We start from the raw sequence: 26,967 nt of genomic DNA on the forward strand, positions 1-26,967 counted from the left end.
AGACACTCCCCTCCCCCACAGCCCCCTGTAGCTCCTAGATTTTTAAAGTGAGGCTCGCCAACTAGCAGCAGCCACATTCTCTGGTAGCCTATTCAATGCAGAGGACAGCACCCCCTCCCCCGCAAAGCTGAGTCTGCTGAATCAGAATCTACCGTGTCACAAGATCCCCAGGTGTTCCCCATGCCCATTCCAGCCCTGCAGCCACAGAGAGCTTTCCTTGGAAAGCAGCGGTCCAGGCATTTGCCTAGTGGCCACAGCTGCTTCCTTTCTCAGAGCTGAGACGTTGCAAGGGTGACCCAAGGCCCATAAGCCTAAACGATTGCTCTTTGCAGAAAAAGTTTTGAGGGCCTGGTCTGTAGCTTGTATAGAAGTTCAGGTGATATTTCCCCCGAGGACAGTGTGCACCAGCTACACCTTGTCTCAATATTCTCAAAGATACTGTAGACTCAGGGGGAAGTGGGTGTTACCTGGTGATGATCTCAATTGCAGGAACTTAGAACAGGTGACTCGGACTTCAGTGGAGGCTGGCAAAAACTTTCAACTTCCTCCTAGGACTGAGTCAAATGCTAAAATCTAAAATGTCCTTTCAATCTATTTCCTACAATGAAGAAAAATGAGAAGCTGGCATTAGTAAGAAAGCAGCCATCAGTTTTATTCCGGACATGCTTGGAAGGGTAATTGAGATGAGGAATATAACATTTCTAACTATACCAAAAGGTCGCTTTCATTTTACTGACATATATTGGGAATAATTTTATACTAGCGAATTACTCGAAGTGACTACTTTCTTTGCTCTTATTTTCCCACACTGTGAAATGTTAGAGACATAGGTTCTGGCTGCTGCTCCTCCTCCTCCTCCTCTTTTTGTAGAGGAAGATGTTTAATAAACCAACATGGCTGAAATATTTTGATAGGAGTTCCGGGTTTGTAGCCCATAGATACATACGTACAAGAATACTAAAGAGGCTTCTTTTTGTATCTTCAAAACCCTTGGAGTTTTGCTCTCAAAGTCTGTACACACACACACACACACACACACACACACACACACTGTGTCACATCATAAAAGCTGGGAGGTAGCCTTATGACTTTAGACACACGCATCAATCATAATTGCGCACTGCCAGCAGCCATGTAACTGTGTAAAGACCTCCACAGCCTTCTGGCACTTAAGGGGGAAGAAAGCATCTAATTAATCACAGGTGAAACAGCTTGGACTGTCTCCAAACGCCCCTGAATTTACTGCCAAGCTTTGATGCTAATTTTCTTTCTAAGTAACCCCCTAAAGAAATTTACAATTAGGTAATTAAAGTAATGAATAAAGAGATACTTAGGAAGAGGGAAATAAGGACTGGGGGGAAATGTCTACATTTACATCCTGCTATAAATATATCGGGTGTGCATCATTTGTGAACCCCAACTTAAAGGTCCTCAAATAGATTTCTTCTGGAGTATTTGAACAGTCAATGTTTTGAGAGACGTTGAAGTATATAAACAAGGCTGGAAACAGGTTATTCAGCTAAGCCTGGAAGGCGGGGAAGGAAATACACTTGTTGCCAGATCCTTGCTCTTGACTTTTTTTTTTTAAAGCCACAGTTGGTGTGCTTTGGGCCGAGGGCAATAGTCTTTCTACTTGAGCTGACTGGATAATATTACTGGATTGCTACAATTGGGTTTCATGTGGAGATTTCATCTTCCTCCAATTCCTCATGCTTCTGCTGGGGTAGGTCTTAAGTTTCTGGTTTTGATTGGATGGTAAGAGATTGTATGTATGTATGTATATATGATATGCATGTATGTATGTATGTATGTATGTATGTATGTATGTATTTAGTGGTGTGTTCAGTTTGGAAATGGTCAAGAAAAGATGTTGGATTTCACAGTTCCAGCCCCTCTGTCTCTGTTGCTTTGTATCTGTCCATAGCAAGAACAGGGGAGGAGTGTTAGGTAAAAGGTTATTTTTGGTTACAAAATTAAATAGCAGTCCTCCATATTAAGCAGTGCATTAAAGATATGTCCCTAAATCCCCACATGCCCAGAACTCCAATCTTGCTGAAAAATTTTGCAAGTAACTATTTTTTGTCTCAATAAATCAAATGTGAAGTGTATAATGTTTTTTTTTTTTTTTTTTTTTTTAATAATTCAGAACCTCAAGGTTTTGAGTGAAAAAGTCCTTTACTGTGATTTATACCAACTCAATGAGAAAGTTTACAAGCTTTCTGCAAACATGCTCAAAGCAGGTCCTCATTATGTCTCTGCCATGTCTAGGGGCTGGAGCCTTCGGGCTTATTATAGATTGTTGTTGTATGCTTGCATTCTGGCGTATGTAAAGGTGATATGCAGGGCTGGATGCGTAGCTCAGGGATGGAACACCTCCCCAGCACTCTGAGAGCCTTGGGTTTTACCTCCAGCAACTGAAAAAAATAAACCTATTAAATCCAAATCCTGGAAATTTAGGGTTCTTTTTCCTCTCCTAAGTTACTTACAGATTTTGTAAGTTTTTTCTCTTCCTGGAAGTGGGGGAGTGAAGATACTTTGGGGTTTAGACTAGAAAGGAAGGAAGGAAGGGGGTCTTTATAGCCTTAAGCTTTGTTTATGAGCCAAGGGCACTGAGGCTCAGAGCAGTAAAGAGGTGGGCAAAGCCTTGCAACCACCTAATGGGTAATTAAGATAACAGGCATTACCTGTCTACGCTTGTTAACTGTGTCTGCTGTTTTCTAGTTGAGTAACTGCTGAGCATCTTCTACAGATTAAAAAAAAAAAAAAAAAGGAAAGCTGTAGCATCCTTGAGGTCAAGATTCATCTGAGACATCCAGTGTGATACCCAGGATGTGAAGACAATGACAATCGCTAAGTTCTTACTAATTTCATTATTCATTTATTTCAAAGGCTTTTGGATTTCAGTATAGTCTTATATTTATTTAATAGATTGATTTGTTGGTCACAATTCCTTACTGCTGTCTTCAGCAGGTGGGGCCATTGCCAAAGGCAGGAAAAAGTCAGAAGAGTGCATTGGATGCTCCAGTCTAGAGGGACGAGGTCAGAGTTCAATTCCTCAGCGTGGGAAAAATCCCTAAATCTTAGGAGGCCCTTAGGTGCTTTTCCTTTTCAAGGCCACACAGAATGTTAAGCACTTTGCAATTCATTTCTGATGAGGGACTAAAGACTCTATGTGCAGAGAAAATAATTTCAGAACATCAGTGCATCCTACTAGGGAGGCTGGGAATAAGACGGGGAGTCGGTTGGGGTCAATTGTAGCTCCTCAGGCCTTACCATCTAGCCAAAGTCCAAGTCAGCCCTTTACTGGGCCCCAGGCTCTTCCCAGTCCCCAAAGGCCCAGGGCTTGGCTCCTCTTTGAGCTGCCATCTAAAAAGGCTGGGGCGGGGGAAGTTGGAGAATCCTGCCAAATCGGAATTAAAAATGACAAAACAGCTGATTAGATCTGAGGTGACAAGAAAGAGAAATAAAAGCCATTAGAGCCCATTTGCAGCGCGCCTGCAGCCCAGCGAGTCTCAAGGCGTCCCCTTGAAAATTATTAACGGCCCGACAGCGTTTTCCGCACCCGCATCTGATACGTGAAGTAACACCCGGCTCCACGCACCGCACAGAGGTGCAGAGAGGGACCTGCCCTCATTTATTTCACTACACAGATTTGATGAGACACCCTAATCAAGCTGTCAGAGTGAGCACCACAGGAAGCAGGCTGCACTCGGAGGAGCAGATGCCCAGAAGACAGTTTTCTTCTGTAGCAGAGGTCAGCCAGCAAGCTGTGGACAGAGGCCAAGCCTGACCTGTCCCTTGAGCTTTGAAAGGAGCTTCAAGGAGTGTGTTTATACTTTAGAATAACTTAGAAAATTGTAAGACTATTATGTACTAATTGGTACGTGGAAATGTTCCAAAGTTTAGCATCAGTGGACCATAATTAAAGTTTTCTTATTTTATTATATTTATATTAAAAAATGTACTCAGGTCCACTTGTTTACATGTTATTTACCACATTCTTGCACCTCAGTGGCCTCAGGAGGCCTAAATTATTTGCTCTTTTGATCTTTACAGAGAAACTTGAGTGGTTCAGCCCAACCATTAAAACTAGCATTTCCGACGCAAGAAGAAAAGTAACTGGAAATCGGGAAATTCCTGAAGAAATTTTCTAGACAAAACTGTGGCCTTGGTTGAGACTCAAAGCATGGAAAACGGGTTCTCTGCCGTGTCACAGGGGCAAGCTGCCTACTTCTGAGAGCTACTGGTTTCACAAGTCACTGGAGGGAAGTTCACCAGGTCCCAACAGGCCTTAGGGCAGTTCCAAAACGCAGTGTAAACATCTCAAGCTTTCAGAAGTTGGCACAGGCTATCAACTGGGATTCCCTTCACTGTTACTGTCCCAGGTAAGAGATATGGCCAGCTTAGGGATGACATAGGTCCTAATTATTTTCTACCTGCCTTTAGTTAACAATATTTAATAAACAGGACTCCTCCTCCTCCTCTTCCTTTTTGCTCCTCCTTCTCCTTCCTCTTCTTCTACCTCCTCCTTCCCACCTCTTCCTCTTCTTCTTCCTCCTCCTGATAGTTTGAGATAGGGTTTCTCTGTGTAGCCCTGGCTGTCCTAGAACTTGCTCTGTAGCCACGGCTGGCCTCGAACACAGAGAATGACAATGAAGAGCTGGGGTGATGCTAGCGGATGAGCCACCAACACCAGCCTGCACAGGGCCAGCTGTGACATCATTTACTCCAAAGTCATGTTCAGAAGAGCTCTAAGGTTCCAGGGGCCACCGGGATTATGGTCCATCAGGATAGATATTTAGACGTGCATAGGTAATAGAGCGATGTAGCATGGGTCAAACAGAAAAGATTATACCAGATAAAGAAGGCTCCAAGAGCACATTCACTGGGCAAGTTAACAGGGCAGAAGTCCAATTGAGCAAAAGAGAGGGGTCAAGATGTTTAGTTAGTGGGGACTATTAACTGAGTTTGTATGCTAAGAAAAACCCCTAAATTACTGGATCATTTAATTCATTCATTATAGCAATATCTTACCCTCATCTAACAACAATGACAAAATACTTTTGATATTTATAAACAATGTACATTGGTTTCTCATAGTACCAACAACTGAGAAATCCATAACCAAAGTGCCAGAAGATTCAGGGACTGGGGGAGAGCTCTTCTCTATACATGGTGTTTCCTTATGGAGTCTTCATAGTCCAGAAAGAGCAGGAAGGGTGTGTGTGTGGGGGGGGAGGGGGGCAAATACAGCCCCTTCAGACCTTTATGTAGGAGATTTATATTCTGTTTATCATGGTGGAGGCCACATGGCCTCGTCACCTCCCAAATGCCCCGATTCCTAATTATTAGCTATCACATTGACCAGTCCATTTCAACATATGAGTCTTGGGGACATTTTCGGTCTGTATCATGTGAGTTGGTGACTGAGCAAGTCTCTTTCATTTCAATGTAATTCCCCTTTAAAAAAAAAAAAAAAAAAAAAAAAAAAAGAGTGACCAGTGAGCAGGCTTAGCTGGTCAAGGGCCTTGCAGACAAGCCTGATGACCTGAGTTTGATACCTAAGACTCACATAGTGGACGGACAGACTGACTCTCACTTGTCCTCTGACCTTCATGTGAGTACTGTGGAGTGTCTGAACTCACGCACGTACAACATGAGCACGTAAAAATAAGTGTAATAAAAATACTATCTCTAGGGGTTGGGGATTTAGCTCAGTGGTAGAGCACTTGCCTAGCAAGCACAAGGTCCTGGGTTCGATCCTCAGCTCAAAAAAAAATTATCTCGAGTGAAGTTGTGTCCTTCACTGTGTTTTAAAACGAAGTGCTGCTTGGCTCACAGGACCTTGGAGGGATGGAAGGAGGAAAATGGGAGTTTTAGCCCTGCGGTAAAATTTGGACAGTTTCAGCCTTTGACTAATGGAACCACAGAAATCTCCAGGTTTAGGGCACTTTGTCAGTATAAATAACCTCTAGATTGGACTGTGAGATGCAGATCATTTGCCACCAAAAGAGGAGCCTTTTTATTCTTCTGAGTGCCTCCTTCCCACAGGCCTTTCTCTCCTAGAAATTTACTTAACTTCATTTTATGCATATCAGTGTTTGCGTGTGTGTGTGTGTGTGTGTGTGTGTGTGTGTGTGTGTGTGTGTGTGTGTGATGCACATGCAGTGCCCATGGGGACCAGAGGGGGCACCAGATCCCCTGGAACTGGAGTTAGAGGCAGTTGTGAGTACCAACGTGGGTCCTCCTCTTCCATAAGAGCAGAACGTGCCTTTAATCACTGAGCCATCTCTCCAGCCTCTCCCATAAACCCCTGAAGTGTGTTTTTATTCATCTTTTCATATGGTAGAATCTCTTATCCATGAGTTCTGAGGGTCTCTTATCTCAAAAGGAAAAAAAGAAAAAGGTGATTTATCTGGGGACCTCTCCATGGCATTGAGAAGGTAACTGTGCTATAAAACGACTTCTAATGGTGTATTTTGTGTTTTCTTGAATTTCGCTCTTTTTTTTTTTTTTTTTTTGGATGCCATGATTTCTGAGTTCCAAACAGGGCCAAGCTGGATAGGAACAGAGAGACACTCAAGGTAACTGCTTTGCAAAAAAGTAAGATGTAGAGAAATCTGACAGATCTATCTAAAAGCAGGGGTGGTGGCGTAACACTCAACCTGTGTGAGCAATGTCACAGACACTTCAAAGCACCTTCCCTGGGCCTTTCACAGCGGCTGGCTGTCAATCTGTAACGTGAGGTGGAGGTGTCCACGGGGCAGAGTGCTCCGTACAAACCCATCTATCCAGCACCTGCCCCTGAGAAACACAGAGGATTGCTCCTGTCAACCGTGGTGCCTGGTGCTTCGGGGTGAATTCCTAGTAACTGAGACCTCTGCCCACCCTCCCACCTGGTCAGCCAATTAACAGAAGGCTGGCTTCACTAGAGGTCAGCGGTAAACAATGCTAGGCTTATCGCCTTCCAAATGGCTGGAATGGATCTTCTGGGAAGCTTGGGGGACTGCCTTCAGCCCAGAAAATGTCAATGGGGGTGGGGGTAGGGGGGAGCACAGAAGCTCTGCTCCATGTAAATGTGGATTTCTGTAAAGAGAGCAGATTATCCTCCTGCATTATGTACCCATGAGTGTATGTGTTGTATAGGTTATCTACTCTCAGGAGAAAAGAAAGCAAAACCCTAATTGGTAGTATGCTATTGTTGAAATTAAAAGCCCCCTTTAACTAGGACAAAGTTTATTTCTGCAGAAACTCATGAGAGAAGGTGGCTGAGTTCTACCCAGAAGTGTCAGCAGGTTTGAACTCCTCTTTCTCTCGACTATTCTGACAGTCACAGGAAGCCTGGACCCCTTTGACACTCACTGCACGCTGACAGATCCTCCCCCGAAGACTCCACAGCAGCAAACACATGCATTGTTCTTCCTGTCAACCAGCTATTGAAAGGTGATCCACAGCTGAGCGGCAATCGTTTGGGAGCATTCGCGGGCGTGAGGCTGAAAGCTTATTACCCCAGAAAGTGAAAGCCGAGAACACAAGTTCCTCAGATCAGCCTGCAGCATCAAGGGGCTGTCAGCAGCTCCAAGGGAAGGGAGGCACTGCCTCCAGCTGGGGAGTTGAGGCGCCTCACTCCTCCCTATGTTCCTTTCTCACCCACCTCACCAGGGACAGCTCACCCCCAGAAAGCAGAGTCTAGAAAGCTCAGGGGTCTCGGGTGCAGGGCTTTCAGAAGTTCTCCAAACATGTGCCCCTATGGAAGAAAGGCTCCTCTTGCAATCAAGACGTGACCCATCTCAGCATTCTACATTTGGCAACGTGTAGAACTTGACTCGGAGGAAGTGGAGAGATGGCTCAGTGGTTAAGAGCATCAACTGCTCTTCCAAAGGACCCAGGTTCAATTCCCAGCACCCACATGACAGCTCTCGACTGTCTGTAATTCCAGTTCCAGGGGTCCCGACACCCATGACAAAACACCAATGCACATAGAACTTGACTCAATGTTATTTGTTGGTCTACCTTGGCTAAACCATGGGCCCCTTAAAGACCTATTAAGGGCAGGAGCATTGGCTATGGTTGGGTCCAAGAGCTGGCTTCATCATCTTATTCTCAAGGCCAGCCCTCATATCTTTCCACAACTCAATTCTCTACACAATTAAAAAAAAAAAAAGTGGCTTGGGCTGAATTCTGTATGTCTAAAATTCATGTTTAAATGCTGATTCCCAGGCACCTTGTATTTGACATTTAGAGATATGCTCATTGAAGAGGTTATTGTGAGCAAGTGAAGCACCATTTGACAACTAGGGAACAAGGACTCATATACATCCAGAGGAAAGACCACAAGACCATGAAAGAAGGAGGGGTCATGCTTTCCAAGTCAAGGAAAGGAGCCTCAGTAGAAACCTGAGGACACCTTGGGCTTGGACTCACAGCCTTTAGGACTGTAAGAAAATGAATCTCTGCTGTTTCCCCTTTCTTAGGGCTCAGTGGCTTCAGCAGCTGATACCCAGTGCTGGGAGCTTGAGCTCCTTCAGCAGGAGTGAGCTGCATCCTGTGAAACACACTCAGAAGGGGAGCTGGAGGTAGTTCTCAGTGGGTGGAGCACTTGCTGCTCTTGTGGAGGACCTCAGTTCAGTTTCCAATACCCACATGGTGGCTCACAACCACCTGTAACCCCAGGTCTAGGGAATCTGAAGCCGGCCTTCTTCTGACCCCTGTGGACACCAGGCATGCACATGGTGTACTTACATCCTTGTAGGCAACACATTCTTCACATAAATAAACTAACAGAAAAACAACAACAGCAACCAATGGAAACCACTTAGAAGGTGCTGGAAGCTAGAGACCCTCTGGGAATTGTGTGCACTCACACATAGATGTTATAAACCATTCAGGCCTTCCATGGTATGTCTGTGGTTCCAAATGTCTCAAGATCTTGGGAAACTGGTTGATGATTTTGAAAGAGAAAGATAATATAACATTCAGGTGACACTTTCAGAGGACATAGGCCATCCAAAGTCTCAGGAGAGAAAGTTAGAAAGGGAGCCCCCACCCCCCACCCCACGTCATTAAACAAGGCAATCTTGCGCTGTGATATTCAGGGACATTTCTCCTCCCTGCTCTGAGCTGAAGAATAAATCCAAATTTATTTCAAGGAAAATGGTAGATGATGAGCAACGAACAAGGTGCCTTGGGTTCTAGTTATAAAAACATCTTGCCCTTTCAAAGTCATTTTTTACAGAGCATTACACGCTCAGATTTTGGCTAGAACATTCTAAGCAACCTTGACATGTCTGCCTTGTTCTTTCTACCCTGAATGCTCACCCATCACAGCCATAGGCATTTCAGGCTCTAAGCATGCCTCTGCATCCTCTTCCTCTTCACCTTCAACATTATGTAAATTCATCAGGTTGAAAAGATCTTTGTGGTCCCTTCCAACTTAAAATTTTTTTTTCTCTGATTCTATGAATCCTAGCATTGTGGCACCTCTAAGTTCAGGATTGACTTCAGTTCTTCACTGTAGTCGGGCTTTTCTTTGGGTCACCAGCTCACCAAAAAAAAAAAAAAAGATCATGGAGACTTATATCAATTATGAAAGCTTGGCCTTAGCTTAGGCTTGTTTCTAACTAACTCATAACCTAAATTAAACCATTTCTATTGGTATGCTTTCTGCCTTGTGGCTTTATTACCTCATCTCCAGGTACTGCCCAACCTGCTGGTTCTGCTTCTGGCTGTCGACTCCTCCTCCTCCTCCTTTTTCCCAGAGATCTCTGTCCCCAGAAGTCATGCCTACCTCTTCCTGCCTATCTAATGGCCATTCCACTCTTTATTAAACCAATCACAGTGACACATCTTCACACAACGTTTCACCTTCCTTCACAAAGCAGGTGAATGGCTTATGTTGTAAATTGCATCCCCGAGAGTCTCATCCTGAGACCAGGAGCATCCAGTAGCAAGCATAGCAGTGTGGCTTGGAGCAGGGCGGAGCGCTGGTTATTGATTAGACACAGCTCTGCATGACCATTTGGCTATGCTAGTAATGGGAAGGATGGGGTGGGTCATGAATGTAAAATAATGGTGGAAGAGCATTCTTCTAACGGTTTCGGCCTAATTTAGATCTGTTAGGTCTGGTAGAGAGCTATGTTCAATGGAGAGAGCAAGCTAGTTTCCTCAGCTACTTCATTGCAGAAAATAGTTCACTCACCCGTGATTTGAGTATATTAGTTAAAAAAAAAAAAAGACAAAAGACAGAAACCAAACACATGGGGGAGCAGTCTTCTTGACAGGAAATGGAAGGTCATCAGCTCACCCTTCCTCTTCCTATAACATGACCTCAATCACCCCCATCGGATGGAATTTAGGATAAGGAATGCATGCACACTTTACAGAATGTTTGCAAGAACAAAATGAGAGAAAATGAGCAAAAGGAATTAGAAGCCGCCATAAGCCAGAGTAGTTAAGATGGGAGAAACAGAAGGAAGAAATGACCCCTAGACAGAAGAACTCGGGCAAGTTCTCCACAAGACTCTCCACAAGGCCCCAAGGAGACCTTGTAATCTGTTCTTAAAGTCACCTTTTCTCCAGCTCCAAACCAGTAGAGACATTGTCTTTGTAGAGTGCTGACAGGGAGAAGCAGAGGTAGGGGCGGGGAATAACAGTAAGAATTTTCTTTTGAAGGGAAATGGGCCATGTTTTCCCAAAAGTTCAGCATTGTCCTTGGTCTGACGGTAGTTCTCCTTGAAGGCCCCTCTCTGTGGAGCTGGCTGTGTTAAGAGCGTTCCAGTCACTGTTGCAAATGCCATTGTCAAAACCAAACAAACCTTTGGAATCATCCACATGAAGAATCATTCACTCAGTCTCCATGGAGCTTCTTACTTTTAAAAACATCTCCGGAGAGCATCCAAAAGGCGAAGGAAGGAATGGTCATAGTGCTGTAAGGCTGAATAAAAATAATTGCAATTCCACTGGAGGTGTAAATATTGTAACTATTATAGGCGTGTGTTGTGGAGACACAGTGGTACCAGTGTGTGATGAAATAGGCTTGATTTTTGGTGTAATCTCTTTACAGTCTATGCTCTTCTTGAAGAACATATATTTTCTTTGAAAGGGGTTCTATATGTAAGGGCAAAATATTTTAAACTTCGATTAAAAAATCAAAAAAGACCCCCCAAGAAGAACATACATATACAGACACACACTCTCTCACACACACACACACAGACACAAGTACACACACAAATACAGAGACACACACAGATACATGCACACACATACACACCCATGTTCAGAGAAACATAAACACACACACTCATACACACAGACACATGGACACATGCAAGCACACACAAGACACATGAGCACACACACAGACATGCACACACACACAGACACACATGCAGAGACACATAGACATGCATGCATACACACACATGCACACACAGAGATACACCCATGCACACACACAGACACATGCACACATTCACACAGACATGCAGACACAGACACAGTTTAAAATAAAAAAAAAAATACATCCAATGGGACAAGCTTGCTTCTAGTGTCTAATTTCTTAACCTTCTCTCTGCAGGAGGGGCGGAGCCAAGGGCCACACCCCTCAGGCTATCAATGGCTTTTTCTTTTATTCCACCCTTTTAAGTGATTTTATTTGTTCTTTGGGTTGAGAAAAGAGGAAAAAGTAGCAAGAGGATGAAGTGGGCAACAGTGCCTTGGCCTGCTTCAAGTTCAAAGGAGGCACACACAAGTCCAATTCTTCCTGAATACCAGCCTTGTTTGCTAGTCTTTATGGCAGAGACATGAGTGATTTATTGCTCCTCACCTCTCTTAGTTTGTAATAAAAATTTCAGCATCTCTTTTCTAGCTGTTGTAACCTCTGCCCCTGCATGTTCTCTCTCTCTCCCTCTCTGACTTCACTTTGTTCTTTTTTTTTTTTTTTAAACCTAAGATTGACTCAAAGCTTTCATCAAGTCAACAAGGTGGGGGCAATTCCTTTGCTGAAAGAAAGATGTATTCATCCACGTCTGGGTGGGGGAACAAGGGCCACTGGGCAGGAGAGGGGTGGGCCAGACAAGTTGGGAAGAGAAGCAAGTGGACACAGCCTGTGCTGCTGAGAGATGTGTTCTGCACAGGGAGCTGCAGTCCAACTTGGCAGGGCCATGCCTCCTTGGTGAAAGGTCTCCTCTCCTATGCAAGCCCCAACAGCCAATGGCCAAGGGCTGATCAATCTGTCATTACAACACTGAGAGATGGAATTAATCACAGGCATAGTCAAAGAGGCCGAGCTTTGGCTCTAATACCCAGTGGTGATAAGAATGCTTAAGAAAACCAGGAATCCCTGTGTTGCGTTTCTCACTTCCTTTTCTTCCTCTCACAAAACCCATCACTCCCTGGTTCCCATCTCTGGCTCAGTCTACTGCCCAGACTCCCATCTGTATCTCAGAGCCTTTTCAGTACACTTATGCATAGCAGTGCAACACCCTGTACCCATATGGGAAAGCAAATGTTGATAGACAAAGTGTATTTGGAGAACTAATGTCCTGAGGGGTCAAGACTACCAGGAACAGTGGAGTGAGCTTTATGGTATCCTGTATTTCTCAAAGCTTCCTGTTAACACACGGATGGTTAAAGGTTTGGAGTAAGGTGGAGTGTGGCCAGAGCTCAGACTTCCTGGTCTGAGCCTAATTTGACAGGTATTCCCTATATCCTGATGATAAACTCAGTTTCCAGTGTATGGTGAAGCACCTGAATGTTATTCCTCTCAGCCTCTGAATTCTGACTTTCCCATCTTAATTATGATGCCTGATGAGCACTGAACACCCAGCGTTGTGCAGCGAGAGGCCAGGGTGGTGGGGGTCTGCACAGAGGCTGATGCTTCATCCTTGCGCTCATCCCTCCTCTCCATCACCACAGTGGGATTTCCCCAAGCTAATACTCCTGGACACTAACAGCCTCCTTTATCAGCATTTTCTCTCTCCCTTTGACTTCAGCAATTGAAATGTAAAATATGGTTATTTTTGTTTGCCTTGTTTTCATATCTCCTGCTGGGAGCATAGGTCACTCCGCTTCTTAATTTAAATTTGCATATTTTGTCTTTTTTTTTTTTTTTTTTCCATTACAGATTCATTTTCTGCCCCTCTCCATTTTCTCATGTTTGGGTTCCTTAATTTTGTTAAGATCTTGGTTTAAACATCACTCAAATTCTATTTTATGTCTTTATTTTCCCTATTATTCCTATTGGGTAGGTGCTTTATACTCAGTTTTATTCACTCTCTGTCATCTTCAATTGGCTTTTAAGACTCTCTTGCAAATTTTTTCAATTAAATTTTTTTTTTTTTAGCTAGGTGGTGGTGGTGCATGCCTTTAATCCCAGCATTTGGGAGGCACAGGCAGAAGGATCTGTGAGTTTGAGACCAGCCTGGTCTATAGAGTGAGTTCCAGGACAGCCAGGACTACACAGAGAAACCCTGTCTTGAAAACAAAAAACAAAAAAAACAAAAAAAAATTTTCTTTTTAGTTCTTTGAGAATTCCGAACGATGTATTTGGTCATATTCATCCCCTCCCACTCTGTCCATCCCTCCTGTTTTACCCACCCAACTTTGAGTCATGAAATATGATGACAACGGCAACTTATAGAAAGAAGAGTTTATTTGGGGCTTACGGTTCCAGAGGAGTAGGAGTCCATCTGTATCACATGTCGAGCATGGCAGCGGAGGCAGGCTTGGAGACTGAAGCTGGGATCCAAGAGATGAAGGCTCACATCTCAAGCCACCAAAAGGAAGCAGAGAGAGAGCAAGCTCAAAATGGCAGGAGTCTTTAAACACTCAAAGCCCACCCCCCAGCAAAATACTTTCTGCAGCAAAGGCCATGTCTCCTGAGACCTCTCAGTGACACCAAGTATTCAGACCACCACCACTCATAACATACATTGAGACAGAAGTAGTAATTAAAAATCTCCCAACTAAAAAAAAAACAACAACAGCCCAGAGCTGGGTGGATTGAACATAGAATGCTCCCAGATCTTTAAAAGAAAAACTTAACACCCATATTCCTCAAGTTATTCCATGAGAGAAAAGAACACTTCCAAATTATTTTCATGAAGCCAGGATTACCTTGACGCTGAGCCAGACAAAGATCCAACAGCAAAAAAGAAAATAATGAGCCAGTCTTGCTAATGAATGTGGATGTAAAAGAATTCTCAATAAAATACTCGCAAATTGAATTCAAGGATAATCAAAACGATTATCCACTGTGATCAAGTTGGCTTCATAACAGAGATAGAGGAATGGTTTAACATATGTAAATTAGGAAATGTAATCTACCATATAAACAGATTCAAAGACAGGAAACTCATGATTATCTCATCCCATGAGAAAAAGCCTTTGACAAAATCTCGTGACTTTTTTTGAAAATCACTGTTAAGATATTTTTTGAATAATTTTAGACTTACAGAACAGTTGCAAAATAGCATGGAGTTTCCTCTGCATCCTCTCGGTCAACTGAGTTTCTTCATTGTTAATATCATTCTTTCTCATTGTATGACTGGGCGTGTAGCTTAGTGGTAGGGCCCCCGCTTAGCATGTAAGAGGTCCTAGGCTCAATTCTAACACTGAGAAGTACCTAATAAAGTAATATCAGTATGTGACTGTTTACTGAAGTCCAGACTGTATTTGGATTTTAGTAGTTTCTCTGTCTCCATCTCCTTCTATTCCAGATAGAAGGATATTCCAGATAGTCCATGGAACTGCTTGATATTTGGTTGTCACATCTGTTTAGCATTTTCTGGTTGTGGCAGCTTTTTATCTCCACCCCCCACTCCTTCTCCTAATGGTCTTACAGAGCATGGGCAGAATCCCATAGAATTCTCCCACTTGGATTTGCCTGATATCTTTCTTGTATTTAGAATGAACTTGGTGTTTGTTGAAAACATAGATAAAATATACCTCTTACCACACCACACACAGGTCACCTACGCTACACCACTGCACACTTACATTCATCTTTGGCTAAAGTCTTGGGCAAGGTTTCTCCACTGTCAGATTACTGTATTTTGTTATTTTTAGTCTATTCTTTGAAAGTAAGTCATTAAATATATCACTCTTTCAAATATGGGGAGGATTAAACTCTGTGTTTTGAGTGGCTTATCTACATATACTGACTGGAATATCTCCTTAAAGGGTGATTTGCCTCATCTCCCCTGAGCATTTATTAATTCAGTGGTGTCTATTTTAAAATTATGCTATAATTTGCCCGGTGGCAGTGGTGGCACATGTCTGTACTCCCAGTACTTGGGAGGCAGAGGCAGGTGGATCTCTGTGAGTTCGAGGCCAGCCTGGGCTACAGAGCAAGTTCCAGGAACAGCGCAAAACTACACAGAGAAACCCTGTCTCAAACCCCCCCCCCCCAAAAAAGTTATAATTTAATATGTATAATATTAGCACCTTGTTTTGGTGCTAAATCTTGATTTGCCCATTTATTAGAGGAACCTACTTTATTAATGTGAGTTTATTTGATTTTTGTATCTAAAATTAATTAGTATTTAGAACAAGGACTAACTAAAGGCTAATAAGCTACCTCTAAAATGTTTAACATCCTTATTGACCAAGGAAGTGCAAATTGAAATTATATGTTAATATAATTATTTAACTATTAATTATATTAATAAATATAATTGCTATTATATAACAATGCTATTAATAATATATAAAGTTATATACATACATACATACATATATAATTCAAATGAGAGTAGATACTGGTGAGATTATAAGGGGATAGTCTTCTTCACTGTTGGTGGACTGTAAACTATGGAAATCAGTGTGGCGGTGTCTCAGAAATCTAGAAACGGAAATACCCTAGGAGTCATCTACACTCCCAGAGGACTGCGAAATCTAGACTAACTTTCTTGAATCAGCTCCATTCTCAAAGCTGGCCATGGACAAAATTAGTAGCACAAAGTGGTCTTCAGCTGTCATAAGAACATTTGGGGGGGGGGGAGTAAAAAGATTTACATAGGCTTCCTCTCAGAAATTCTATGTTTACCAGTATTCCTCTCCCCGTGCCCATTCTCTTACATTCCCTATTAAAGTTAAGGCTAGAATTCAGCCAGAAAAAAAATCACCCGGGACCCAGAACTTCTCTCCAGCTGATCGGTTTCACTGAGATAGACCCACTGAGGGAGCTGCTCTCTTCTTTCCCTTGTTCTCTCTGGTCTAATTAATGGCTTAACAGAATTTCCTGAAGACCTGCTGTGTCTTGTGTTAGTATACAGGATGTAGACACTACCCTCAAAGAGCTTACAGAGCAAATGCATGATCCAAAGAAAAGTGACTTCCCTGCCCCATGTTTGGCCCCACGTGCTCACCTGTCAATCAGAGAGCTCTCTCTGGAGAGGGACAACAGTTCCAACTGGTGTCATGGCAGTCCGTGCTGCATTGCGGTAGGAAAAGGAACCCATGGGGAAATTGTCTTTACCTTTTATACACTGCTTCATTTAGCAGTCAATAAGCTAGATCTAAACTATTTGGATGCATTAGGCAATTTTCTAGCAAATGCTCTGAATTCCTGAGAGACCACTAACATATAATGTGATGGAATCTCCTCCTCTCCTTAAGAAAATGGCTAGGTCTCGGGCTGGTAAGATGGCTCAATGGGTACAGGATCTTGCTGCCAAGTCTGGCAACCTGAGTTTGATTCCTGGAACCTATACAAGTAGAAGGAGAGAACTGACTCTCAAGTTCTCTGTCCTCCACACACATGCTGTGGTATGCACATGTACATTTGAACACACACACACACACACACACACACACACCTAAATTAATGTGAATATATATGAATGGATTAAGAGATACAAAAGAAGAGGCTAGATCTTTAAGGTAGAAATACAGGAGTATTGTTTCGAAAACATTAGGTCATTTAGAATTGAGAGTTGTATGTAACAGGGACCCAGAAGACAGTAATTTCCCTCCAAGTGAGGTAAGATGTTCTTCTATGTCAGAAGAGGTGAGAGTGGATAAATCCAGGAGTACCATGGGAGTTCTGAAGCTGTCATCATGGAATCAAGCCCCTTCTAACTTTCTTTGCTCCCTTGGTTCAGGCAGTTGCCATGACTGCAGCCAGGACATTCGTTCCTAGAAGTAAAACAAAGAGAGCCAAGAGAACATGGTCAACCCACGTGCATCCATCAGTCAAAACAGGCATGCATGGCCACGCTTGGAGGCAAGAGAGGCAGGGAACTGAGGAGTTAGTTGAGGGATGATGTGTTAAATTTCAAGTTATGCTGTGGATATCGCTCTGTACAAATAAAATGCTGTTTGGCCAGTGGCTAGGCAGGAAGTATAGGTGGGACAAGAGAGAAGAGGATTCTGGGAAGTAGAAGGCTGGAGGGAGAGACACTGCCAGCCGCTGCCATGAGAAGCAACATATAAAGACACTGGTAAGCCACAAGCCATGTGGCAAAGTATAGACTAACAGAAATGTGTTAATTTAAGATAGAAAAGGTAGATAACAAGCAGCCTGCCACGGCCATACAGTTTGTAAGCAATATAAGTTTCTGTGTGCTTTCTTGGTTGGGTTGGGTCTAAGTGACTGTGGGACTGGTGGGTAAGAGAGATTTGTCCTGACTGTGGGTCAGGCAGAAAAACTCCAACTACAAAGTTACCTTTGAGAGAAGGAAAACTGGAGTAGTGAATATATATATATATACACACACACAACGTACATATGTAAATTTATTCTTTGTCAATTTCATAGGAATATATAATACATTCTGATTACTTTTTAAAAATAGTTTATTTATTTTTTATTTTATGTGTATTGGTGTTTGGTCTGTGTGTATGTCTGTGTGAGGGTCCCCTGGAACTGGAGTTACAGACGGTTGTGAGCTGCCATATGGGTGCTGGGAACTGAACCCGGGTCCTTTGGAAGAGCAGTCAGTGCTCTTAACCGCTAAGCCATCTTTCCAGCTCCTACATTCTGATTACTTTTATCTTCTATCCCTTCCTTTTTTTTTTTTAATAAAAAGATTTATTTATTTATTATGCATACAGCATTCTGCCTGTGTGTATGCCTGCACTGCAGGCCAGAAGAGGGCACCGGAACGTATGATTATAGATGGTCATGAACCACCATGTGGTTGCTGGGAATTGAACTCAGAACTTCTGGAAGAGAAGCCAGTGCTCTTAACCTCTGAACCATCTCTCCAGCCCCCTTCCATCCCTTCTTGTCTTCTCCCCAACTCCACCAATCCCCTTCCTGCAAGTCCGTTCCCCATGCTCTTGTTTTGTGATGCAGTGCATTTAAAAAGCGGTATCAGTATGACCGTGGTTGTAGACCTACCCACTGGAGCCCGGTAGGCTCACTGGTGGGTACACAGTTAAGGTCAATGACTCTGTTTCTCTTGGCATCCTTCAATAGCCAGTTCTGCCCCAGGGAAACGTAGGGTCTATGAAATCTTCCTCTTTAATTAACCATTGGCTGGCCTAGTTGCAGGGTGTGTGAGTTCAAGATGCAATGGGTGAGTTATGCCCAGAAGACAGGGTTTTGCAGACCTTCTCCCTGTCACCTGGCTCCGCCATGCTTTCTGCCCCGCCCCCCTCTTCTGTGATTGGATATTTTCAAAGGCAACCATCCTACAAGGAGAATCAGAAAAATAGGAAGCGCTCATTGACAACTCCTTCGGGCCTGTTTCCTTTCCCGAGAGCTGTCACCGATTCTGCTGCCCAGGAGAACCCTAATTCGTGGCAAGTAGTTTTCAGAATTCAGCGTGTATCAGAATCACCGGAGGACTGTGGAAACAGATTGCTTTAGTCCCTGGAGTGTCTTATTTGGTAGGTCTGAGGTGGGACTAGAGAGTTTGCATTTTGAGAAGCTCCCAGGTGATGGCTCTGCTGGGAACCACACCTAGTAATGACAATCCCAAGCAAATGGAACAAGAGGGAAATAAAATAAATAAATAAATTTAAAAAAAAGAAAGAAAAGAAAAAGGGCTAGAAATCCTAAGTGTGCATTTAATGATTAAATGATGAAGTAAGCAACAGAGAATAGAGTTCACAGAAATAATATGAAACCACGTGGATGGAAATTCTGCAACTCGGAACCTCTAACCCGCCCGTTAAGCCTCTGCAATGGCCTTGTAGTATTCCAGAACATCTTGGCACACGGTGTAACCCAGATGCTAATGCTCAAGAGTTCTGGGTGTGACTGTGACCTGACCTGCTTGACAAAGCCCACGCTTTATTCCTCCAAATTGCTGCGATCTGGTTCCTTCCTTTCTTCTGCAGCCCCGTAGGGGATTGTTGGCCTCTGACCTGCTTCGATGATTTGGCTCAGGTTTCCCGTGTGGGGGAAAGGCTGATGGGGAAAGGGACATAATCAGGTTCTTCTTGGCAACACTCCTGAAATTAGTCACCTGGGTGGGTGGGTCAGGAGTTGGGGGAGAGGAGCTCTGCTTCCTTTGTCATTTCTGCAGAGCTCCGTAATGGTGACAGCTTCCTTTTGTGGGGCATCCAGTGATGATAAGTCAGAAACCTCGAACCGCTGATTTCAGAGGACAACTGTATGTTCTGGTCGGAGGAGCAAGTACTTTGATATTCGGGCTTGCTTTCTCTATTTGTTTCTCACTTTCCCCCGCTTTCCAGCATGATTTTCCACACTATCTTAAACTGGCTTCACTTATTGGCTCTCTGCTACTCTGCTTATATTTATACATTTTCTCTCCTCTGGCCAATGAGCTTCCATGGATTTAAGTACACCGCCCAGTGTTGAGCGTGGTTAGGGAACCCCCTCTTCCCACCCCAGACTCTGTGCATACTCCGTCCACAGGGCCAGGGAGCTTCCCAGCTACCCCTGCCAGAAGCCCACGCGTCTCATCTCCACCTGCAGGCTTGATCAACCACAGATCCCTACCCTGTTCTCTCACCTGGAAAGGCTATTGCTCAAAATCCTGGGCATATCATCTTTGAAAGGGTGCCAGGCCCTAATGCAGGCTCTTGACAGACAGAAACCAAAACAAAAGGGATATAGATTCCTAAGGAATTTTTTTTTTTTTGGTCCAAGAGGAATCTCCTCTGGGTGTGTCTGCTGCAGGCAAAGTATAGAGCTAGCTTCAACCCCTTCTCACTCATTATGTGATGAACTGTCACCCCGTCACCACGCTGCCACACCAGGCACCCCGTGTAAATGATCTACCAAGAGATCTTTTAAGGGAGGCCAGAAAAAAAAATCAGGAAAATATGAACACTTTTAGAAATGCACTCCCTCCTCTTCGCCAGTCATATTTTTTATTTTCCTTTTTTTGCATCCGAATCCGAAGTCTCATCCAGAAAGCACAAGCAAATGGGAATTCAGTTAGTCACACTTCAGGTGCCAGGCTGTCCCTGGACTGGGGAATTGATCTGTTTTGTGGACTTGATTTGGCTTAGGAAGACAGTCCCCCATGCTCATTCATCAGCCTTAATCAGCTGTATTTTTTCCCCCAGTCTCTTTTAACTTTTCTTGCCAAAGGGATAAAATGAGTGTGAACAATAAAAGGGGGGGGGGGGGGGTGGGAGGAGCGAAATTCGACTCACTCTGTGTACTGCCCATGAAGATATTTAAGATAGTTAAACAGTTGGCCTGCTGATGACCTTTAAAAATTAAGATTTTAGAGAAAATTTTAAAACCAAATAAACGTTGGAGCAATCAAATGGAGCAAAATCTATTTTAGACTCCACTCCAGGTGGCCAGGTTAAGGGTAGGACTGCGGTCACTGCTGGGGTGGGAAATGCCAGTTTTTCTTTCCTCTCTTGAAGAGACCATCAGAAAGTTATAGCAACCTATTATGTGCAAAATGATATACGGGGTGATAAAAAACAGAGTTGGAGGCAGATAAAGCACAGAGCACACGGAAACATTACACGTTAGATGCTCTGGGGGCCCCAGTGGTGTGCCTGAGGACAACATAAAATGGGGGAGAGGGAGGCATTACCTTGGATGTGGGTCAAGAAAGAGTTCACCTGGTTGGTGAGACCCTAGCCAGATCTGTGTGTTTTGTTGAGCTCAGAAAGACATAGTGGAAGTTGATAATTTCAGGAAAGGAACCTGTGGGTTAGAGAAGAGGGTGTTGGAGACTCCTGGGTTAATAGCTACTTGGCCAAGTGATGGGGGGCTCCTGGGGGAACTTTTGGGTAAGATGCAGCACTAAGTGATTTACAACCTCTTCCTCCTACAGTCTGACAGAAGAAACAGAAAGAATGGAGAGACACAAACCTTGGGTGTCCAGACTCAGGGATGGTTGTTATTTTATACACCAAACTCCGGGAAATACGTGTACGGTAAGTGTAAAAGGTTGGCAGCTCATGTTTGCTTCCCAGAGAGCAACATAGTGCTGCGGGTGGTTGGGGAAATTCTGGGCAATGGTATTTAAAAGACTAATTCAGGTTTAAGACTTTTTAATTTTAATTTTTAATTATGTATAGGTGTGTGTGTGTGTGTGTGTGTGTGTGTGTGTGTGAGATGTGTGATATGTGTGCATGTCTGTACAGTGCTCACAGAGGCCAGAAGATGACATTGGTTCCCCTGGAGCTAGGTGGTTGGAGTATGTGGATGTTGGGAATCAAACTCAGGTCCTCTGCAAGAGCGGTAGGTGCTCTTAACTGCTGGGCCACCTCCCCAGCCCTCCTAATTCAAATTTATTAAGATGAAAACTGGGCATCTAACACTCTCCACACTTCTTCAACATGGTGCTCAAGGTCCTAGCCATGAGGGTATAGACAGAAAGGAAGAAGACAAACCATCCCTATTTGCAAAAGACATGATTCCACACTTGGAAGACTCTGGAATCCACCAGATAAAACCTTTTTTTAAATTTATCTTTTTAATTTTTGAGACTTTCATACATGTATATATATATATATATATATATATATATATATATATATATATGTGTATAAATTTATACATATATAAGTAAATGCATATATTTACATCACTTCCACTCCACCATCCAAGTCCTATAGTGCCCCCCACTCTCTCAAATTCATGATCTCTTCTTTATATACAATATATAAATATATTTGATATACATTATATAGCCTATATAACATATTTATAAATATAAAATATATTTAATATATACTGTATAGCCTATATATAACATATTTATTATAGATTTATATATTATACATTATAACATAATATAAATGTATTTATATATTATATACAGGATATTTATAATAATAAATATATATTTAAATATATAGCATACATAAGCATATATGTGTATGTGTAAATACACAGACACACAAACTCCTGAGTGCCTTTAGTGTTGTTTGTATTTTTTTGTTTAGGACTAACCACTTGTGATTGGATAACCTACCAGGGAGTTTGTTCTTGGAGAAGATTCTCTCTCTCTTAGCTGTAGCTCTTTATTTGGGTCCACCAGAATATTTCCATGTCCTATAATCCAGCTCTTACAGAATTAATGCTGAGGAAATGGCTACACTACCCAAGGTAATCTACAGCTTCGTGCAATCCTCATCAAAATTTCAGCATTTTTTTTTTTTTTTTTTCTGAGACAGGGTTTCTCTGTGTAGCTTTTGTGCCTTTCCTGGAACTCGCTTTGGAGACCAGGCTGGCCTCGAACTCACAGAGATCCACCTGCCTCTGCCTCCCGAGTGCTGGGATTAAAGGCTTGTGCCACCACCGCCTGGTGAATTTCAGCATTTTTATTGAAACAACAGAACTAGAAGAAAAGCAATCACAAAATTTATATGGCAACATCAAATTGCACGACTATCCAAAGCAATCTTAACCAAAAAGAACATGGCCGCAGGTGGTCCAATGCCTGTTGATGACAGCATGGCTCCACCACACAACCAGACACAGATATAGACTTCAAAAAAAATTATTTATTTATTTATTATGCATACAGTGTTCTGCCTGCATCCCTGCAGGCCAGAAGAGGGTGTCAGATCTCATTACAGATAGTTGTAAACCATCATATGGTTGCTGGGAATTGAACTCAGAACCTCTGGAAGAATAACCAGTGCTCTTAATCTCTGAGCCATCTCTCCAGCCCCCAGATATAGACTTTTTACGTGCCAAAGCTACATTCTTTTAAAAGTCGGTTACCCAAAAAGTGAAGAAATCTTAAGCACATTTCAAGAAAAGAAACAAAACCCTAATTCAGTTTTGTAACTACAGCACAATGGTAAAAGAAATAACTAACAGAAGTCCAAATAACTGACAACCTGAAGCACTTTAAACGCTAATCAAAGATCAAGGAGAATGCCAAAATCCTAACTACAGCGGTCAATAAGAAGCAAACTTCCACAAACAAAGTATGTTCAAGAAGGTGCCCCCAGCCTTGGACTATGTCGTTACCAAACAAAAATTGGTCTAAGTAGTATTTGATTCAAAGAGAAGTAGAAAAACACAAGGAAAACTACAAATTCCCACGGGAGAGCCAAACTTGAGTGAGGGTTTCGTCAGACCTGAGGAATGAGCAGGTAAACTGCTTCCAATGCATTCATAAACTGCAAATATACAATACTGATAATGGCAAAGGATGTACACTCACATATTTAATAATGAAATAACTCAGTGTATTCACACCCCCAGATCACATGATGCTTGAGTAGATGCAATTGTTATGACTTCATGTTAAAATAAATTTAATCTATGCTTTCAACAATTGGCAAAAGCAAAACCTTTAATATGGAACTATACTCGTAAAAATAGAAAGATGGGTCACAAGATCTTGTAGAAAATGTTTCAAAGAACATCTCAACAAAAATGAGAACATCTAGATAGAATTATAACCACGCAGACAGAAATTAAGAATGCCACAGAAGCAGAAGCAAGCAAGCTCCCTGCCTGCCCTTACAAAGATGGAGCTGCAGATGGTCCCAATGTGAATCATAGGGACTCAGCAGTTTTTGAATGAAATGCCTAGTTCTGGAAAATGAGAATTTCCCCTGGTGTTTTCCTGAGACTGGAGCCCTGGGAACAACCTGGACTCCTGGCCAACAAAACCAGAAACAAATGTTAAAATCTTGTTGTTTTTTTTTTTCTAGGCAGCATGAGGAGACAAGCAGAAGTGGACAGTTAAATAAAACATCAATCCACACCAATTAAAAGCATCAGAACAGGGCCTGTGCCAACCTGAAGGAACCGTGCAGCAGGGATGCTTTGAATGTACAGTTCTTCTCCCTTCCTGCTTTGGTTGCTCTGGCGGACCTGAGGTTCCTTGGCACAGAGGCGATCTGCTTGACTCCCATTATCTCAACCATGAAGCAGACAGCAGAGGAGTTCTTCCTCCACATGGGCAGAAAGAGGATCCTTGAAGGAAGAGGGCATTGCTGTGCTTGGCTGGGCTCGGCCACATGAGGTCAGTGGCAGAAGTTATGCCCAAGTTAAGCTTAATTAAAACCAGTGCACTCGGAGAAGTTTGGCAGCCAGAGAGATTCTCAGAGCATCACCCTGCCAGGGGTAAATACATCTCCCTGGCACTAGGTGCAGAACTGACGCCTCTTGCTTGGTTTTAGGGCGGGCTTGGATTGTGTCCCCAGCCTCTAGGCCTGGCCTCATCTAACTACCCCTTTCCTACAGATGATGTAATATGTTCATGGCCATTTTGTGTCGGTTCCAAACAGGATCAAACTTCTATCAGCTTGCAGAATGTGCTACCAAGCCTTCCCACAGGCAAAAGATTTTTCTGAACATGGCTATCAGCTGCCTCTTGTGGCTGTAGAACTACCTAAAATCGACACGGCTTAACACAAAAACAACAAACTTTTTTCTTTTTTTTCAGCTTTGTACTTTAGGAGGTCAGAAATCCAAAGTGAGTCATGTGGGCTATAACTTGGGTGATTTCTTCTGGCAGTTCTAGGGACCATGTGTTTCTTGCCTTTTCCAGCTTCTAGAAGCTTCCTACATGCACTAGGTCTTCTGGTATCCTCTTCCATCATTAAAGTACATTTTCAACATCTGCTTCCATTGACACTCCCCTCCCCCATATTGATCATTTGCCCCCCTCCCCAGAAGGCCTGTGTGACTATATCAAAGTCATCTAAACGACATACGAAAAGTTCCCCTCTCTAGACCCTTGACATAATTATCAGGTCACGGGTACCCAGGTACTGGGGATAATGACCTGGATGTCATTCAAGGAGCACTTTTTTGCCTGCTATGTGGATAGTCTGGGGTGTCTGTCTCAAGGGACATGAACTGTGGCCAGCTCTACTTAGCCCAGGCAAGAGCGATGTCATCAGGCCATGTGTGATGAAGGGCCAGTGAGGAAGCAAGAGGTCACAGAAGACACCTTGTTTGGAGTGCTTTCAGAAGTCATCACAGAAGTCATCTTTGTTTCCCAGAGGCGTTCTAATGCGAATTTGACAGTTACACATATTAAGTAATGGTGCTTTCTTCATGCTTCCTACATAGTAGAAAATCTCTAGACATGCTAACACCACATAAATGTCTCTGCGGGAGAAAGGGGCTAGAACGTGTTATCTTCAGACATGCTCCTTACACTTCCATGTGCATCCTTCCTTTATGCCCAGTGAAATCTGTTTTGTCTCTCAGAATGGACTGGAGGTAATTGAAACAGAGTTGCACCTACACAGAGCTCCCCACTGAGGGGAAGAAACTTCTGCTTTTCCAGTTCCTCCAAGACCTTGGAGGGGATGTGTCCTGTTGATTTCCACGTTAGGGCTCAGTATCTTTCTCCCTGCAGCGCGGTATGTGGAAATACAGAGCACAGCTGGGCACTCCACAGATTCTTAGTCTGGGAAGAATCTACTCTTTAATCTTCAATTCTTTTCTTGCTGTCCTGTTGGCTGCTTCTGTAACTTGTGTTGTTAATTCCTACTTTTATTTGAATTTGACGCTATCTAAACCCTTGCCGTTCTTTCAACAAAGATTTAGTGAGCTAGGCCCAGAAGAATGTGAGTGGGAAAAAATGTACATCTGGACCACAGCTTGTCTGCTATCAGGGCTAGAATTCCAGGAAATCAATGCCAGTGGCTTGAGGTTATGCACAGGAGGAAAAACATCAGCCATGGTTGTTTCCCTCAAGGAATTTGTAGTCTTGTTCGGGAGACAATATTAAACAAACATTCATGCAAATGTTCACTCACAAGTCCATGTTTTGTTAAGAGTTATGAGTGAGGAACACATAGTGACAAATAAGAATGGGCAAGGGACAGGGCTTATAGTGTGGTGCCAGAGATGGTCACACTAACAGCTGAGAAATAACCATTTGGTAGGAACTGACCAGAGGCTGATGGGGAGGGAGGGAAGGGAGCATTCTTGGAGCAGCTTATGTCAAGATTAGATGGCTTGGGGGCTTTGAAGACCTAAACAAGGGCCAGTGTGACCCCAGGAATGCATCTGATAATAATCCTCCTACATTTGCCACTCAGAACAGAGTTCACTTATGCTCCTCATGACCACGCAGAGGCACTGTACAGAGTTGTAACCAAGAAGTCTGTTTAATGGTTGACTACTCTTTTCCCAAAATCTGCTTCCCTAGGAAAAGAAGTTCCTCAGTCCCATGGAGCTTGTTTTTACCTTTAGGGATGAAAAGCACCATCTGTCTTGACCCAGTTCAAGGCTTTCACCCAAATCAACCAGAGACTGCTCCACCAACCCCTTCTTGACTGGGCCTGGCATTAGTCTTCCTTTGGATGTTTTCCTTTATTCTCTGAAGATCCTGGGCAGGAGGAAGTCCCCACGGAGGGCAGCTCCAGATGGAAAGGTGGCCAAGGCAAGAGTGTCGGACTCAGCACTGCCTGTGAAGAGATAACTGAGACAAGCCACCCGAGGAAAGATTTACTTCAGTTCATGGCCTCAGAGGTTTTTACCCCATCACAGCAGAAGTAGTGTGACAGAGAATCTCAGATCGTGGCAGCGAGGGATGAGAAGGCGGGTTTTAGTCTCAGCTCTCAGCTACTGCTCTGACCTCTTGGGCTTTTAAC

At 43.2% G+C, this 26,967-nt stretch overlaps 1 long non-coding RNA gene across 1 annotated transcript; it reads left to right on the forward strand.

Annotated features, from left to right (window-relative positions):
• Positions 1-4,061: 4,061 nt before the first annotated feature.
• LOC118597645 lies at positions 4,062-26,967 on the forward strand. The gene is made up of 4 exons (XR_004946877.1): positions 4,062-4,385; positions 21,219-21,321; positions 24,064-24,377; positions 26,523-26,967. It is a non-coding gene; the product is annotated as an uncharacterized LOC118597645 (long non-coding RNA).

Source organism: Onychomys torridus, chromosome 17 (assembly GCF_903995425.1).
Source record: "Onychomys torridus chromosome 17, mOncTor1.1, whole genome shotgun sequence".
In the NCBI taxonomy this organism is placed as follows: domain Eukaryota; kingdom Metazoa; phylum Chordata; class Mammalia; order Rodentia; family Cricetidae; genus Onychomys; species Onychomys torridus.